The sequence below is a fragment of the Coffea eugenioides genome, unplaced genomic scaffold (assembly GCF_003713205.1).
Source record: "Coffea eugenioides isolate CCC68of unplaced genomic scaffold, Ceug_1.0 ScVebR1_506;HRSCAF=1195, whole genome shotgun sequence".
NCBI lineage: Eukaryota > Viridiplantae > Streptophyta > Magnoliopsida > Gentianales > Rubiaceae > Coffea > Coffea eugenioides.
In genome coordinates, this window is record NW_020864350.1 from 48,874 (window position 1) to 67,775 (window position 18,902).

The window sequence follows — 18,902 nt, forward strand, 5'->3', positions numbered from 1 at the left end:
GGTGTTGATGGATGCAAGTGGAGAATTCATGCCTCACCTTTAGCAGATTCAGTGACGTATATGATAAAATCATACACACCAGAACACACGTGTGTGATGGACAGCAAGAATCGAGAGGCCACCTTTGATTGGATAGCAAAGAAACTTGTTGCTGTGATGAGAGATCATCCAGACATTTCCAGAAAGGGGATTGAAGCTGAGATGCTAAAATATGGTGTTCATCCTAGCAAACAACAAGTATACAGGGCAAGAGAAAAGGCCAGGGAAGAAATTGAGGGTACACATGCAGCTTCATATAGTAAGATACCAAAATATGCTGTTCTTCTAAGGCAGAGCAATCCTGGCATCTTATGCAAAGTTCATTATGACAGACCCAATTTACTTGTCGAACCAAGATTCTTGAGATTGTTTATAAGTTTCAAAGGTCAGAAAGATGGTTTCTTAACTGGTTGTAGACCTTTTATTGGTTTCGATGGTTGTCATTTGAAAGGCAATTTTGGTGGAGTATTACTCACTGCTGTGGCATTGGATGCAAATAATTCAATTTTTCCTATTGCATTTGCTGTGGCTGAATCTGAAAACAAAGAAACCTGGAGCTGGTTCTTCTACTTTTTCCAGGAATTCTTTGGACCATTTCATAACAGTGTTTGACGGGTTTTTACTTTAAGTGCAAGTTTAATTCCGAATTTACACCCGTTGGACTGCAAGTATACAGGTCGCAATTGTAGTACGAGATGTGTATCGGGTCGATCCCACGAGGAGCAATTTAAAACAATTATTAGATACTAATTTACTCTATTATTTAGACTCACAATTAATTTGAGCAGAAACTTCAGATTTTAATTCAACTACAAAAATTCTTAAATAGATAAATGCAATATCTCAAGGGGAGTAGAATTCACTAAATATTAAGATCTAGGGATGTAGATTTCACTTATGACACAAAAGATCTAAAATGAATTAATTCAACACTTGTTACTGCTCTTGTTTAACCAAGGATTCATTTTCAGAAATACCAAAATCACATTCTCATGATAATAATGGGTTAAAACAGATTAGTTTGTCCTAATCTCTTGGTAAATACTAAATCTGTTCTTATTCACACATGAAATGCAGATTTCATCCACTTGAACGTATTTCTATTCTCATGAATATACAACTCAAGTTCTACTTGTGTCATTCCATTATTTTTACCATTTCTCAATGAATAAAAATAACTATAAACCTGCTATTGGTGATCAAGCAACAACAAGTAATCCAACATACACAAGTAGATAAGTTAATACAAGACATAACAAGAATGAATAACAATCACTTCATATCATTTGGCCATAAGTTTCATCTACTCCCTAGATAAAGAAAATTAGCTACTCATGAATGATAAAACACTCATAACTTCATTAATGTAAATCATCATGAATTACAAATACAAACAGAGTAAAGAAAGTCTTAGCCAAGATATGGTGAAGCCTTCCAAAAATCTCCTTTGTCTTGAACTTAGATGATTACAAGATGAAATCCCAATTGCCCCTTGCAAGTCCTAGGTAGAGAGAATATGTTTTTCTGTAAGAAACTAAGCTACGAATGGATCCCAGACCTCTCCCCATATTTCTGCATAAAAGGTGGTAGAAATTCCATTCCTCTCACTTCATAATTTCCTCCACTCAGATTTTGTAAAAAGAAGTCAAAGATATGATGTTTCCTTTTGTCCACACTCATTTGGTCTTCTCTTTTATTGCAGAAGCATGTGCACCGAATTCCCTTGCATCTTATAGCTGGAAAGTGGTATGAACACAAGAGAATTGACTGAGTCAAATTGCAGAATTTCGGCTATAAAACGCGCCTACACAAAACGCGGCATAACTCGCGTTTTGTCTACTCGCGTTTTCACTCTGGCCTTATTTCAACTGCAATTTTCTCCATGATGCAGGCCGAACTAGCTTTTGTGCAAAACACAAAAGTTGTAGCCCTTTGAGTTAGCTTTCCAATGCTTCAAGAATCATCCAAATCGGAGCTTTGTACCCTGAGATATGATCGAAATACTGTCACCTGTTCAAACCTCTGTTTTAACTTCCGACCACAGAATGCAGCTTCTGTATTCCAACGTTTTGCCCATGAAGATGGCAGAAATGGATTTCGATGTCTTCATACGAATTGTAGGTCTCTTTCTTAGCTTTAAAATGGTATAAAGATCACCTCAATCCGATAAGTGTAGCTCCAGATATGGTCAAAATACTGAAGAGTGTCAAAACTGACTTGAAGTGCAATTCTTCATTTGAACGTTTTTCACTTCATTTTTCTTTTCACCACTTAATTTCATCACCAAATCTCTATTTTTCACCTCATTTGCCATCCTTTGGTGATTGAGTCATCATTCCTGCATAAAAATGAAGGTTTTACCATTAAAATCACTAAAAATGCAATATTATCCACTTTTACCAAAAATATATAATTTTACCAAAAACCTCTTTATTTTATTTATAAAACTAAATAATCAACTCAAAATTAACTAATAAAATGCACTTAAAAATACGTAAAATAAACTCTTATCAAATACCCCCACACTTGAATCATTGCTTGTCCTCAAGCAATATAAAATTCTAACCATCAATGATCCAAAAAAATTGAAAATAAACATATGTAGTATTTCAACTCCATTTCCTTGAATCAAGGTAAATAACTCTTATGTGATCTTTCCATTAAGTTCAAGTACTCATAATATCAAGCAAAGAAGAGCCAAGTATACCATAATTTTACCAATTCAACTCAACTTCTTATTTTTATCCAATTTCGCAAGCAAGCAACTCCTATAGTCAATAAAAATGCTAACTAATCTCATGATCAACTTCTTATTTTTCTTAAAGAGGGATTTAATTTTTTTTATTTATTTTTTATTTATTTATTTTATTTTTTATATATTTTAAGGGTTAAATATTACTTAAGTTGTGAAAAATGCCTTTTGACGCGAAGATCAACATTTTTAGATGCAGATCCCCGGTTACTCAACATTTCACATACTCAAGTTGCTTTGCATACTCTTAATTCAAGTACCTTTTTACGCGAATGTCGACATTTGTAGATGCCAACCCCCGGTTACTCGGTATGAGAATCATTGGAGTCGAACAACCCTTTTTTTTTTTCAATATATATATATATAATAAAATTCCCTCTAAGAGTAATCATGAGAAGAGTATGACACTTATTAACCATATTAATTTCTTATCTTATAAAATTAGATAAAAAGAAGAATTTTCATCAAATATACAAAATGTAGGCATAATTTTCTCCATTTTACTAGATATACTTTCCTATAGATGTAAAAATTATAATCACATAAAAATCATTTCCAAATTTCATGAGAAAAGAAGTATCAAAACCGCATATATTTATTTTAAAAGGATAAGTGACAACATTTTATTTATTTATTATAGTTAATAACATATATGTGTATAAGGTTTTGGAAAAATTTTGACAGAATCTCCCCTTAAAAGTGGACTAAAACTCCCTGCCAGCAACCACAAGAAACACCATTTAAGCACAAGAATTATATCAAACACAACTAAAACCACAAGTATCACACATATTTCTCCCCCCACACTTAAATTACACATTGTCCTCAATGTGTAGGGAAGAAATGAAACAAAAGAAGAAAAGAAAAGAAAGAAGTACTCCCCAAGTCAATGGCTGAGATCCTTATCAGCCACTAATCACGAACCACTGTCAAAATACAAGTACCTACCACATAGAAAACAGAAAAATAAAATGAAGTTAAACATCTTAAGTTCCACAAGTTAAGATAATTAGGCAAGCAAGTTCATCAACTAAAGATAGCTTCTGCAGTGTGCCAAGTCAGTCATCCCCCTCAGCATCATCGTCATCCTGTGCATCACGATTGGGCGGTGGATGAATGCCCAAATGATCTTCAATTCGGCTTAGACGATTCCTAACGTCAGCGAACTGGAATGCAAAGTCCTCCATATGATCAAAAAGTCGCTGCCAATTAGTTTGTGGTGGAGGAGGAGGTGGTGCTGCAGTAGAAGGTCCAGCTTCATCCCGACCATGTCTAGCCTTTTGTCTCCGCTCCTGAACAGGGCGTGGAATGTCTCCCGTGCCAATACCAAGGCGGCGAAGAGTAGTGATAGTCATCTCAGCACGTGGTGGAACATACTCCCGCCGCATGCCTTCCAAGGGAACCTCAAAACGGGGAAAGATTAAAGTCAGTAGACGAGGAAATGATAGTTTGAAGGAAGTTGTCTTACGCCTCGCCGTAGACCTAATGTGGCTGATGATGATGTTAGGCAATGAAATCCGAGCATATGGAGATGTCCGGTTATGGAACATGTAATCCAAGAAGTAGATATCGCTCTTGCGGACCTCCGTGTGCCCCGTCTTCTTTGGGATGACATTGTGAGCCATCATGTAAATGATAAGACGATGACGAGGTTCGAATACATTCGCCAATATAGTCTCCTTTCTGGTAGAGCGAAAAGGTTGGTACTCGAGACCAAACCTAGCCATGGCCAATGAGGGATCCCACCTCCTATTCGGGGGAACAAACTCCTTCTTCAAGTCTACTGGACGTCCGTCATCCATACACCCCAAAATAGCAGCCAAATCTTGCCGTGACAAGGTGATTCGTCTTCCACGCACCCAGGACTCAACTATTTCTCCACTATGGCGCGCCTTACTTTCAATGTTGGCGTAAAACTCGCGCACCAAGTCTGGGTAGTAATGGTTTGGAAGGGTGAGAATAGGAGCCCATCCTAGCTGAGCAAAAGCCTCTGAGATGTTGTACATCATCTCAACTGTTGGATTCACATGCATCTCAAACAGGAACTCCAAATTAGCACGCTCCTCATGCCATTCTTGATTCCTGCGAGTATTGAACCTAGCACTGTCAAAAATCGATCTACCCGCTTCACGGGAGGTGCCCTCACCAGGTCGACGGTTAACTGGTGGAGGAGAAGGTGAATTCTCCTCTTCAGTCACCTCCATCTCTTCATTAACCTCCCTCTCCTCACTACTAGAGGATGAAAGTACCGCTCTTCTTCCCCTTGGCATAGTACCTAAAAAATATTTCAATTATCCACATGTACTACAACTCATTATTTGGCAACAAAAGTTCAGCATCAATCCAAATAACCTCAAATACAATTGCTCAAGTTCTAATCATTCAATGATCGTACAAGACATATTTTATGCCTAAAGTTGCCCAAAATCACCAAATTACACAAGATATGTATCAATTATAATTTAATTAGTGAAAATAGGAACAATTATGATTATAACTATTTAGAATTAACAATAATAATATGCTTTTAGCTATAATCATATTTAGGCAAAAATTAAACTAATTAACTCCCCAAATCAACCAAATTACTCACTATACACAATGCACATGCTTAAACATCATCAACTAACCATTTTTAACCATAATTTAACATCACCAATGGCTCGAAAACATCCTAGTTCCTTTTTCCAATTTCATCTAAATATAGCAATTGTGAATTTTAAAGTACTTGAAAACCAATAAATTGCTACATTTAAACATTTAAACATGCTTAAACAATCATAATAATCATGAATAAAATCAAAAATAGCCATGAACCTCATCAAATTTTCGAAATTAAAAGATGTCAGATAGCTCAGGATAAAAAAATATGAACTTCTAAAATCAAAAGATTTGATGAAGAAACTTACCTCAATCACATAGAAGGATGTTTGGTGATGCTAAAAATGCAAAAAGCCCTATGAAACAACCTCCAATTGACCTCCAATTGAAGAAATTAGAGTTTAAGAACCCTAACCTTCAATCCCTCAAAAACCTGATTTTAGGTGTTTTTCTTGGATTTTAATCGGTTAAAAAGGTTGTATGAAGCTCAAAAGGTGTTGGGGTGATGATTTCTAGCAAGATTATGGAGTATAAATGAAAATTTGTGAGTTGGGTAGAAGGAAGAGGGAAAAACGCGGCTGGAAAAATTGGAGAAGTGAAGAAGAAAGGCTGAAATCGCGTTTCTGAAGGCTATATTCAGATACGGAAAACGCGACTAAAAACGCGCCTTCAACTCGCGTTTTTGAAGTCGCGTTTCCTGCACAAATCTTGCAGGAATGAAAACGCGACTGTGATGGAAAACGCGACTTAGAGTCGCGTTTCTGAAGTCGCGTTTTTGAGTCTTGATCCAGGCTTGAAAACGCGACTTCCATTAAAACGCGACTTTGGGTCGCGTTTTGAAGGCGCGTTTTCTGTTCTGCAGGTGCAGAATTGAAAACGCGATTCCTAGAAACGCGACTTGTAGTCGCGTTTTCTTTGAAAACGCGTTTTCTGCTTCGATTTTTAGCAGAATTTCAACTTTTGAAAAATTACAAAAGGTACCCCAATGACTCAAAATGCATCATAGATCATTTGTTTGCCAATTTTAATGGCTGGAACAAATGTAAAACATTAAAAACATGCATTTTACCCCTTTATAATGAATCAAAAACACCTTTAACGCAAATCGAGGGGTTGAGTTGTTTGATCAAAGTTCGCCTTTTTTGTACTCAATTGGTCATCCTTGCCTTCAATTGCCAACCCTACATTACAAAAACAACAATTTAGCTAAAACATTGATTCAAACCACAAAATCACACCAAGTTAACAAATATAACCTAAATATTGGGTTGCCTCCCAATTAGCGCTTTTGTTTATAGTCGTTGGCTCGACTCACACATTCAGTTTCTTAAATTGAAGAAGAGTCGCCCAAAAGACATATGAGTCCTTTGGGTACGATTTCACCTGCCAAGTAAGGTTTCAATCGTTGTCCATTGACCTTAAACCTTTCATTTCTTGAATTTGCCACTTCAACCGCTCCATAGGGAAATACTTGAGTGACTTCAAATGGTCCAGACCACCTTGACTTCAATTTTCCTGGAAATAACCTCAGGCGTGAATTGAATAAAAGCACTTTTTGCCCTACCTGAAATTGTTTAGGAATAATGTGCTTGTCATGCCAATATTTGATCTTTTCTTTGTAAATTTTGGCATTTTCATATGCATGTAACCGGTGTTCCTCCAATTCACTCAGCTCAAGTAATCTCCTTCCACCTGCAAGATTAAAATCTATATTAATTGCTTTAATAGCCCAATAAGCTTTATGTTCAATCTCTACAGGTAAGTGACAAGCTTTTCCATAGACTAAACGATACGGCGACATCCCTAAGGGAGTCTTAAATGCCGTTCGGTAAGCCCATAGTGTGTCATCTAGCTTTGTAGCCCAATCCTTGCGTGATTTATTCACAGTTTTCTCCAAAATGAGCTTTATCTCACGATTAGCTAGCTCCGCTTGTCCATTGGCTTGAGGATGGTACGGGAGTGATGTCTTGTGCCTACAACCATATTTAAACAATAAGGAATCCAGTTGTTTGTTACAAAAATGTTTTCCTTCATCACTTATTATGGCCTTAGGTATGCCAAATCTACAAAAAATGTTCTTTTTAAGGAATCGGAGTACAACCTTAGAGTCATTAGTAGGTGAAGCGATTGCTTCTACCCATTTAGAAACATAATCCACTGCTACTAAGATGTACTTATTATTAAAAGAGCTTGGAAATGGTCCCATAAAGTCTATACCCCATATATCAAATAATTCAACTTCTAAGAAGGTAGTTAGGGGCATTTCATTCTTTCGAGATATATTTCCAATTCTTTGGCATGCATTACAACTTTTAACATATTCCCGAACATCTCGATACATAGTTGGCCAATAAAACCCTGATTGCCATACCTTTGCCACAGTTTTTGAGGTGCTAAAATGTCCACCTGTTTCAAGGTTATGACAATGATATAAAATATTATGTACCTCGTTTTCGGGAATATATCTACGTACCATACCATCGGCACAATGTTTATACAGCAATGGTTCCTCCCAAAAGTAACTTTTGACATCATGTAAGAATTTCTTCTTTTGATGGTAATTAATTCCCTTTGGAATCTCTCCACTTACCAAAAAATTAGCAATATCAGCATACCATGGAGAATTGATAATTGCTAGGACAAACTCATCCGGGAAATTCTCTTGAATAGGAACTTGATCCTTGACTGGAATATATTCTAGGCGTGATAGATGATCCGCTACTAGATTCTCTGTTCCCTTTTTGTCTTTTATTTCCACATCAAATTCCTGCAATAAAAGAATCCATCGAATTAGTCTTGGTTTTGCATCTTTTTTATGTAACAAATATTTAAGAGCCGCATGGTCCGTATATATAATAACTTTAGATCCTACTAGATAAGATCTAAATTTATCCAAAGCAAATATCACTGCCAATAGCTCTTTTTCTGTGGTTGCATAATTGAGTTGTGCTTCATTTAGCAACTTGCTAGCATAGTAAATGACGTGCAACCGTCCTTCTTTCTTTTGTCCCAAAACTGCTCCAACCGCATAATCACTTGCATCACACATCAATTCAAATGGTAGTGACCAATCAGGCGAAGTTATAATTGGGACCGAAATCAATTCCTTCTTCAACCTTTCAAATGCAACCAAACAATTGTCATCAAATTGAAAAGGAGTATCTTTACATAATAAATCACATAATGGCTTTACTATTTTAGAAAAATCTTTAATAAAACGTCTATAAAAGCTAGCATGTCCTAAAAAACTCCTTATCCCCTTGACATTGCTTGGGGGTGGCAATTTTTCGATGACTTCTATTTTGGCTTGATCCACCTCAATTCCCTTGGAGGAAATCTTGTGTCCTAAAACAATTCCTTCTTTTACCATAAAATGACATTTCTCCCAATTCAGTACAAGATTTGTTTCCTCGCATCTCTGCAAAATCAATTCCAAATTATGAAGACACTGATCAAAAGATGAACCATACACAGAAAAATCATCCATAAATATCTCCATAATTTTCTCAATATAATCAGAAAAAATAGCCATCATGCATCGTTGAAAAGTTGCGGGAGTATTGCATAACCCAAATGGCATTCTTCTAAAGGCAAAAGTGCCATAATGACATGTAAATGTGGTCTTCTCTCGATCCTCTGGAGCTATAGCTATTTGATTATATCCTGAAAAACCATCAAGAAAACAGTAAAATTCATATCCGGCTATTCGCTCCAATAATTGATCAAGAAATGGTAGGGGAAAATGATCTTTTCTTGTTACCGTATTTAACTTACGATAATCGATACACACTCTCCACCCTACCACAAGTCTAGATGGAATTAATTCATCATTTTTACCCACGATTGTAGTCATTCCACCTTTCTTTGGTACCACATGAATTGGACTAATCCAAACACTATCGGAGATAGGAAAAACTATACCTGCGTCAAGCCATTTAAGAATTTCATTTCTTACCACCTCTTTCATGTTTGGATTGAGTCTTCTTTGTGTTTCCACCACTGGTTTGCAATTGTCCTCCAATAAAATTCGATGCATGCATATAGAAGGACTTATACCTTTAATGTCTGAAATTGTCCATCCAATTGCCTTCTTACGCCTTCTTAGAACTCTTAACAACTTTGCACACTGTTCATCATCAAGGTCAGCACTAACAATTACAGGTAAAGTTTTATTTTCTCCAAGAAATTCATACCTTAGATGAGTCGGAAGTGGCTTGAGCTCTAACTTTGGAGGTTCAATTTCTGAAGGTTGTGAAAACCCTTTTCCTTGGCCAAGACTTTCATACAAATTACCCCTTTTATAAGGTGCTTGAAAATCCAAGTATTTGGCCAATTCTTCAATTTCTTCACAAACATCTTCTTGCTTACCTAAACTCATTAAACAATACTCAAGAGGATCTAAGTCAAAGTTGACTTGACTCATCTCTTGGGTTAGTTTATCAATTGTGCCAATAGAATAAGCATGATCGGTAAAAGAAGGGTATTTTTCCATTTCATTCAAATTAAATTCTACCTCTTCTTCACCTACTTGAAACTTAAGCTTGCCATTTTTTACATCAATAATAGTACCTGCAGTAGCTAGAAATGGTCTACCTAGAATAATTAGTATAGATATATCTTCTTCCATATCTAATACCACAAAATCCACTGGAATGATAAATTTTTGAACTTTTATCAATACATTCTCCAACACTCCCAATGGATATCTAATAGACCGATCCGCTAGTTGCAAAGTGATATTAGTGCGTTTAAGCTCATGCAAACCCAATTGTCTAGCCACCGTTAAAGGTGTTAATGATACACTAGCACCAAGATCACACAATGCCTTAGAAAAATCAACGTTACCTATGGTGCAAGGTATAGAAAAACTCCCCGGATCCTTCAACTTCGGTGGTAGCTTATTTTGAATAATTGCACTACATTCCTCAGGAACTTGATCCTTGACTGGAATATATTCTAGGCGTGATAGATGATCCGCTACTAGATTCTCTGTTCCCTTTTTGTCTTTTATTTCCACATCAAATTCCTGCAATAAAAGAATCCATCGAATTAGTCTTGGTTTTGCATCTTTTTTATGTAACAAATATTTAAGAGCCGCATGGTCCGTATATATAATAACTTTAGATCCTACTAGATAAGATCTAAATTTATCCAAAGCAAATATCACTGCCAATAGCTCTTTTTCTGTGGTTGCATAATTGAGTTGTGCTTCATTTAGCAACTTGCTAGCATAGTAAATGACGTGCAACCGTCCTTCTTTCTTTTGTCCCAAAACTGCTCCAACCGCATAATCACTTGCATCACACATCAATTCAAATGGTAGTGAATGGTAGTGACCAATCAGGCGAAGTTATAATTGGGGCCGAAATCAATTCCTTCTTCAACCTTTCAAATGCAACCAAACAATTGTCATCAAATTGAAAAGGAGTATCTTTACATAATAAATCACATAATGGCTTTACTATTTTAGAAAAATCTTTAATAAAACGTCTATAAAAGCTAGCATGTCCTAAAAAACTCCTTATCCCCTTGACATTGCTTGGGGGTGGCAATTTTTCGATGACTTCTATTTTGGCTTGATCCACCTCAATTCCCTTGGAGGAAATCTTGTGTCCTAAAACAATTCCTTCTTTTACCATAAAATGACATTTCTCCCAATTCAGTACAAGATTTGTTTCCTCGCATCTCTGCAAAATCAATTCCAAATTATGAAGACACTGATCAAAAGATGAACCATACACAGAAAAATCATCCATAAATATCTCCATAATTTTCTCAATATAATCAGAAAAAATAGCCATCATGCATCGTTGAAAAGTTGCAGGAGCATTGCATAACCCAAATGGCATTCTTCTAAAGGCAAAAGTGCCATAAGGACATGTAAATGTGGTCTTCTCTTGATCCTCTGGAGCTATAGCTATTTGATTATATCCTGAAAAACCATCAAGAAAACAGTAAAATTCATATCCGGCTATTCGCTCCAATAATTGATCAAGAAATGGTAGGGGAAAATGATCTTTTCTTGTTACCGTATTTAACTTACGATAATCGATACACACTCTCCACCCTACCACAAGTCTAGATGGAATTAATTCATCATTTTTACCCACGATTGTAGTCATTCCACCTTTCTTTGGTACCACATGAATTGGACTAATCCAAACACTATCGGAGATAGGAAAAACTATACCTGCGTCAAGCCATTTAAGAATTTCATTTCTTACCACCTCTTTCATGTTTGGATTGAGTCTTCTTTGTGTTTCCACCACTGGTTTGCAACCGTTCTCCAATAAAATTCGATGCATGCATATAGAAGGACTTATACCTTTAATGTCTGAAATTGTCCATCCAATTGCCTTCTTACGCCTTCTTAGAACTCTTAACAACTTTGCACACTGTTCATCATCAAGGTCAGCACTAACAATTACAGGTAAAGTTTTATTTTCTCCAAGAAATTCATACCTTAGATGAGTCGGAAGTGGCTTGAGCTCTAACTTTGGAGGTTCAATTTCTGAAGGTTGTGAAAACCCTTTTTCCTTGGCCAAGACTTTCATACAAATTACCCCTTTTATAAGGTGCTTGAAAATCCAAGTATTTGGCCAATTCTTCAATTTCTTCACAAACATCTTCTTGCTTACCTAAACTCATTAAACAATACTCAAGAGGATCTAAGTCAAAGTTGACTTGACTCATCTCTTGGGTTAGTTTATCAATTGTGCCAATAGAATAAGCATGATCGGTAAAAGAAGGGTATTTTTCCATTTCATTCAAATTAAATTCTACCTCTTCTTCACCTACTTGAAACTTAAGTTTGCCATTTTTTACATCAATAATAGTACCTGCAGTAGCTAGAAATGGTCTACCTAGAATAATTGGCATAGATATATCTTCTTCCATATCTAATACCACAAAATCCACTGGAATGATAAATTTTTGAACTTTTATCAATACATTCTCCAACACTCCCAATGGATATCTAATAGACCGATCCGCTAGTTGCAAAGTGATATTAGTGCGTTTAAGCTCATGCAAACCCAATTGTCTAGCCACCGTTAAAGGTATTAATGATACACTAGCACCAAGATCACACAATGCCTTAGAAAAATCAACGTTACCTATGGTGCAAGGTATAGAAAAACTCCCCGGATCCTTCAACTTCGGTGGTAGCTTATTTTGAATAATTGCACTACATTCCTCCGTTAATGCTATTGTTTCGCAGTCTTCCAACTTTCTTTTTCTAGTCATGATTTCCTTGAGAAATTTAGCATAAGATGGAATCTGCAAAATAGCATCGGCAAAAGGAATGTTAATGTGCAATTGTTTGAAAAGTTTAACAAATTTTTCAAAATCTTTATCAAACTTATTTTGCTTTAATCTTTGTGGAAATGGAACCGCAGGGGGTATTGGAATGGTAGTGGAAGATGATGGTTGCTTTTCTCTTGGATTCTCCCGACTATTTTCCTCCACAATCGCCTCTTGGTTCCTCTGCTTTTCTTCTTGTTTTTCATTCTCATCTTTCTCAACTTCCTTCACTGGAGGATCTTCTAATTGTCTACCACTACGAAGAGTAATGGCTTTCACATGCTCCTTAGGATTGACCTCTGTTTTGCTAGGTAATTCTCCTTGATTTCGATTATTCAAAGAACTAGCAATTTGACCAATTTGGACCTCTACATTCCTGTACATTGTAGTGAGTTGGTCCAACCTTCCTTCTACTCGCTCAAATCTGTCCGAGGTAACTTTTGCAAGCTTTTCCACTGCCATCTCCCAACCAGATTTAGTTTCAGCTTGTTGTTGCCTTGATTGAAATCCCGGTGGATTGGTTGGCCTTGGTTGATTTCCTTGATCCTTCCATCCAAAGTTTGGATGATTTCTCCACCCCGGATTGTAAGTATTCGAGTAGGGGTTATTTTGAGCATTACGATTGTAATTATTGACGAATTGTACCTGTTCAGAATCAACACACTCATTACTATCATGTTCACCTCCACATATAGAACAACATGCTACATGTGCATTAGATGAACTTGGACCAACTCCACCTTGTCTAATTAGCAATTTCATCACATTATTCATTTGAGCACTCAACATATTGAGAGTGTCCATTTCGATCATACCTGCGTGACGTCTTGTATTACCTCTCTCATTGGCCCATTGGTAGTTATTTGCTGCCATTTCTTCTATCAAATTATGAGCCTCTTGGGGTGATTTACCCATTAAAGCTCCACCTGCAGCTGCATCGATCATAGTTTTAGTAGAAAAAACTAAACCATTATAGAAGGTTTGTATGATTAACCATTCCGGCAGTCCATGATGTGGACATTTCCGAAGCAAATCTCTAAACCTTTCCCATGCCTCATATAATGATTCTCCTTCCAATTGGCTAAAACTAGTTATATCCATTCTAAACTTAGCAGTCTTACCTGGTGGAAAATACTTATTTAAGAATGCTCTTGATAGTTCATCCCATCCAGTGAAAGTATTAGGAGCATGAGAGTGTAGCCAAAGTTTGGCCTTATCTCTCAATGAAAATGGGAACAATCTTAGCCTTATGGCATCATCACTAACTCCATTCATTTTAATTGTATCACAAATTTCCAAGAATGTAGCTAAGTGTGTATTAGGATCTTCTACTGCATTACCTCCAAATTGAGATTGTTGAACCATTTGGATAAGTGATGGTTTAATCTCAAAATTGTTAGCATTTACCGTAGGCCTTACTATGCTTGTTTGAGATCCTTGTGTTCCCGGTAGAGTATAATCTCGTAGAACTCGCCTATTTGGGTCATTTTCGGCCATCTCTTCCGCAAATGGTAGTTCTATCAAAATTTCCTCTATCGGTTGCCAAATCTCTTGTTCCTCTTGCTGTTGTGTGTGCCTCCTTTGTCTATGTAGTGTCCTCTCAATTTCTGGATTGAAAGGTGCGACTTCTCGAGACTCCCGGTGCATACACTACAAACAGAAATAAGGGATATTATGCAACTTCAATGGTAAAAAAAAAACTGATTACAATACAAGATTAAATATAATCTAAAAAATAAAGCTGTCTAAATTAATAAAGATGATTAGGCTCTAATATTGCCGCTCCCCGGCAACGGCGCCAAAAACTTGACGGGTTTTTACTTTAAGTGCAAGTTTAATTCCGAATTTACACCCGTTGGACTGCAAGTATACAGGTCGCAATTGTAGTACGAGATGTGTATCGGGTCGATCCCACGAGGAGCAATTTAAAACAATTATTAGATACTAATTTACTCTATTATTTAGACTCACAATTAATTTGAGCAGAAACTTCAGATTTTAATTCAACTACAAAAATTCTTAAATAGATAAATGCAATATCTCAAGGGGAGTAGAATTCACTAAATATTAAGATCTAGGGATGTAGATTCCACTTATGACACAAAAGATCTAAAATGAATTAATTCAACACTTGTTACTGCTCTTGTTTAACCAAGGATTCATTTCCAGAAATACCAAAATCACATTCTCATGATAATAATGGGTTAAAACAGATTAGTTTGTCCTAATCTCTTGGTAAATACTAAATCTGTTCTTATTCACACATGAAATGCAGATTTCATCCACTTGAACGTATTTCTATTCTCATGAATATACAACTCAAGTTCTACTTGTGTCATTCCATTATTTTTACCATTTCTCCATGAATAAAAATAACTATAAACCTGCTATTGGTGATCAAGCAACAACAAGTAATCCAACATACACAAGTAGATAAGTTAATACAAGACATAACAAGAATGAATAACAATCACTTCATATCATTTGGCCATAAGTTTCATCTACTCCCTAGATAAAGAAAATTAGCTACTCATGAATGATAAAACACTCATAACTTCATTAATGTAAATCATCATGAATTACAAATACAAACAGAGTAAAGAAAGTCTTAGCCAAGATATGGTGAAGCCTTCCAAAAATCTCCTTTGTCTTGAACTTAGATGATTACAAGATGAAATCCCAATTGCCCCTTGCAAGTCCTAGGTAGAGAGAATATGATTTTCTGTAAGAAGCTAAGCTACGAATCGATCCCAGACCTCTCCCCATATTTCTGCATAAAAGGTGGTAGAAATTCCATTCCTCTCACTTCATAATTTCCTCCACTCAGATTTTGTAAAAAGAAGTCAAAGATATGATGTTTCCTTTTGTCCACACTCATTTGGTCTTCTCTTTTATTGCAGAAGCATGTGCACCGAATTCCCTTGCATCTTATAGCTGGAAAGTGGTATGAACACAAGAGAATTGACTGAGTCAAATTGCAGAATTTCGGCTATAAAACGCGCCTACACAAAACGCGGCATAACTCGCGTTTTGTATACTCGCGTTTTCACTCTGGCCTTATTTCAACTGCAATTTTCTCCATGATGCAGGCCGAACTAGCTTTTGTGCAAAACACAAAAGTTGTAGCCCTTTGAGTTAGCTTTCCAATGCTTCAAGAATCATCCAAATCGGAGCTTTGTACCCTGAGATATGATCGAAATACTGTCACCTGTTCAAACCTCTGTTTTAACTTCCGACCACAGAATGCAGCTTCTGTATTCCAACGTTTTGCCCATGAAGATGGCAGAAATGGATTTCGATGTCTTCATACGAATTGTAGGTCTCTTTCTTAGCTTTAAAATGGTATAAAGATCACCTCAATCCGATAAGTGTAGCTCCAGATATGGTCAAAATACTGAAGAGTGTCAAAACTGACTTGAAGTGCAATTCTTCATTTGAACGTTTTTCACTTCATTTTTCTTTTCACCACTTAATTTCATCACCAAATCTCTATTTTTCACCTCATTTGCCATCCTTTGGTGATTGAGTCATCATTCCTGCATAAAAATGAAGGTTTTACCATTAAAATCACTAAAAATGCAATATTATCCACTTTTACCAAAAATATATAATTTTACCAAAAACCTCTTTATTTTATTTATAAAACTAAATAATCAACTCAAAATTAACTAATAAAATGCACTTAAAAATACGTAAAATAAACTCTTATCAGTGAGACAGAGTGTGGTATATAGGATCCGTTGTGCTTTTCGATATATAAGTTCCTTGGATAATTACATGCAAATCAAAGGCTACATAAAATCAGCTTTTTGGTATTATCGAGTTTTACTAGGAGGAACAAGTAAGAATTAACGCCCAATTACTCGAATGTTAGCAGGAAGACATATCATAGCAAAAGTGTCACATCCATTAGGTGTTTGTTCTACGAGCATTTCTGTAACCAATTAAATTAGTTTAGTTAAGTAAAATGCAGACAAGATTTAGCAGAGGAAGAGTTACACTAGATTGGATATCCAATTTTCTATGGAAGATTGTACAAGTAGGAATACTAGTAGTAAGTACTAAACATATATGTGTAGTAGTGCAATTGAATGAAAATTGTAAAATTCGAAATCTCTCCTTAAATCAAAAAAAAAAAAAAGAAGTTGACATGTTTGGGATTCTTGGAAATTGCTATAGACAAAGTTTGGTAATGCCCCAACCCAATGAAGAAGGTCCTTCCACTCGATTCCCCCTCCCACGCTCCCCTCGACATTCTTATGCACTCTAATCAATTGCTCACTTCACTAGTTTTGCATTCATCAGTACTAGTTGGTCCTTCGAGATGGATAGACAAATTTTCATTGTTTAGCGAGAAACGAAAGTATTGAGAAATTGAACATAAAGCTCTAGATACCATGATAGAGAAATTGAGATTTGGAAAAATTATAATATATTTGTGATGAACATATACAAGGGATTGTGGCTATATTTTTGGGCTTATATAAAATGAATCTAGACAACTATTACATTGAACCTAGAATAATCTATATAAAGAAAATCCCTAATTGATGCTAATAAACTAATTAACATATTTATATTAACAATAATTGATGTTAATAGATTAATTGATACACTAAATATGTATATTAACATATGTATATTAACAAGCAATAACAGAAGGATCTCAACATCTCATTTCATACTCTTCTAGCATTGCAATTACACTGTTACATGTACAAATGTATCTTTGTTTCAGCATAAATCCATTAAACTTGGAGTAGAATAACAATATTCTTTTTCGGTTAAAGAAAAAAAGATGAAATAGTGGAACGTACAGGGACAATAGTCAGAAAACATATAAGCTGCCTTTGTCATAGAAAAACTAATAAAATTGCTCTTGAATCAAAAATGAATTTCGTATTACAGCCATAGGTAGCGAGTGTGCAATAACTAATAATCCCACTGGGTCCTACAGTGGACCATAGAATCGCATAAAAAATGTACTATATTAGTCTAGGAACAAGATTTTCTCTGAATTTTGACAACATACTAGGTTGCCCATGCAATGCACGAGACAGAGTTAGTATATAAGTATCTTTGTTGATGGAAAGGCTGCAATAATTTTTTCTTGTTTCATTTTTCTTCTAGGTTTCTATTTCTCCCATCTGCATTCACTAATTTGTTACATATCAAAAGCAAGACGTATGGTGTATAGGATTCTTTCTCTGATAATTGATCAAGAAGCCCTTTGATTTTTTAAGGAATACGTATTACTTCCTATAGATAAGTTGGTCAAAATATGATCTCACGTAACAGTAAGGGTGAGCAAATTCGGTTCTTACCGAATTCATAACCGATTTCAAATTCAATTCGGTAATTTGAAATCGGGTATTTGGTAATTTGGTACAAATTCGGTACGTATCAAATTCACCGAATTCTAATATGGTATGAAATAGGTAATGAGATTATGAATTAGGTAATAACCGATTTCGCATTCAAATTCGGTAATTGAAATCGGGTACCGCATTACCGCATTCGAATTACCAAATTGGTATATAAAATTATATAATATATAGATAAATGCTATTTAGTATTAGTATATACTACTAATACTTTATTATATTATATAGGTAAATGCTATTAATAATAATTAGTATATGGTATTATCAATTTATCATCATATCATGTACTTATAATAATAATAATATAATATAATGTACAATATATTATTTTAGTATTTGTTAATTGTTATATGACTATAATAATACCAATATATAGTAATACATAACAATATAAGATAACTATAATACTTATTATTTTATACATGAGTAACATGACTAGAATTAGATAATAATTAACACATATATGTATAATACTAAATATTAAACAATAAACATAATTAGTAATTAAATTTAGATATTGGTAATTTGATACATCATTCATGTTTGAATTATTGAATATTTGAATGTGTAATCTCTAACTTGCAAGTATTAGTGTACTCTACATATTTAACATAAAAATTCATATTATCTATTCACTAATCTTAATTCTTAAGACTTTAAGTATAGATAAGACAACTAAGTAGTTAGCAGTGTAAGTGAATGCATATGAATTGCAAATCAATGTACTAGTGTATTGACTTTCACAATAATATATGTAAGTAAATAAGTTTTATTTTGATTTGAAATAAATTATAAGTTTGTAAGTAATATAACTTATCACTACT

At 35.2% G+C, this 18,902-nt stretch overlaps 1 non-coding gene across 1 annotated transcript; it reads left to right on the top strand.

Moving 5' to 3' along the window:
- Nucleotides 1–13,697: 13,697 nt before the first annotated feature.
- Nucleotides 13,698–13,804, top strand: LOC113758433. The gene has a single exon (XR_003466732.1). It is a non-coding gene; the product is annotated as a small nucleolar RNA R71 (small nucleolar RNA).
- The last annotated feature ends 5,098 nt before the right edge of the window (nt 13,805–18,902 follow it).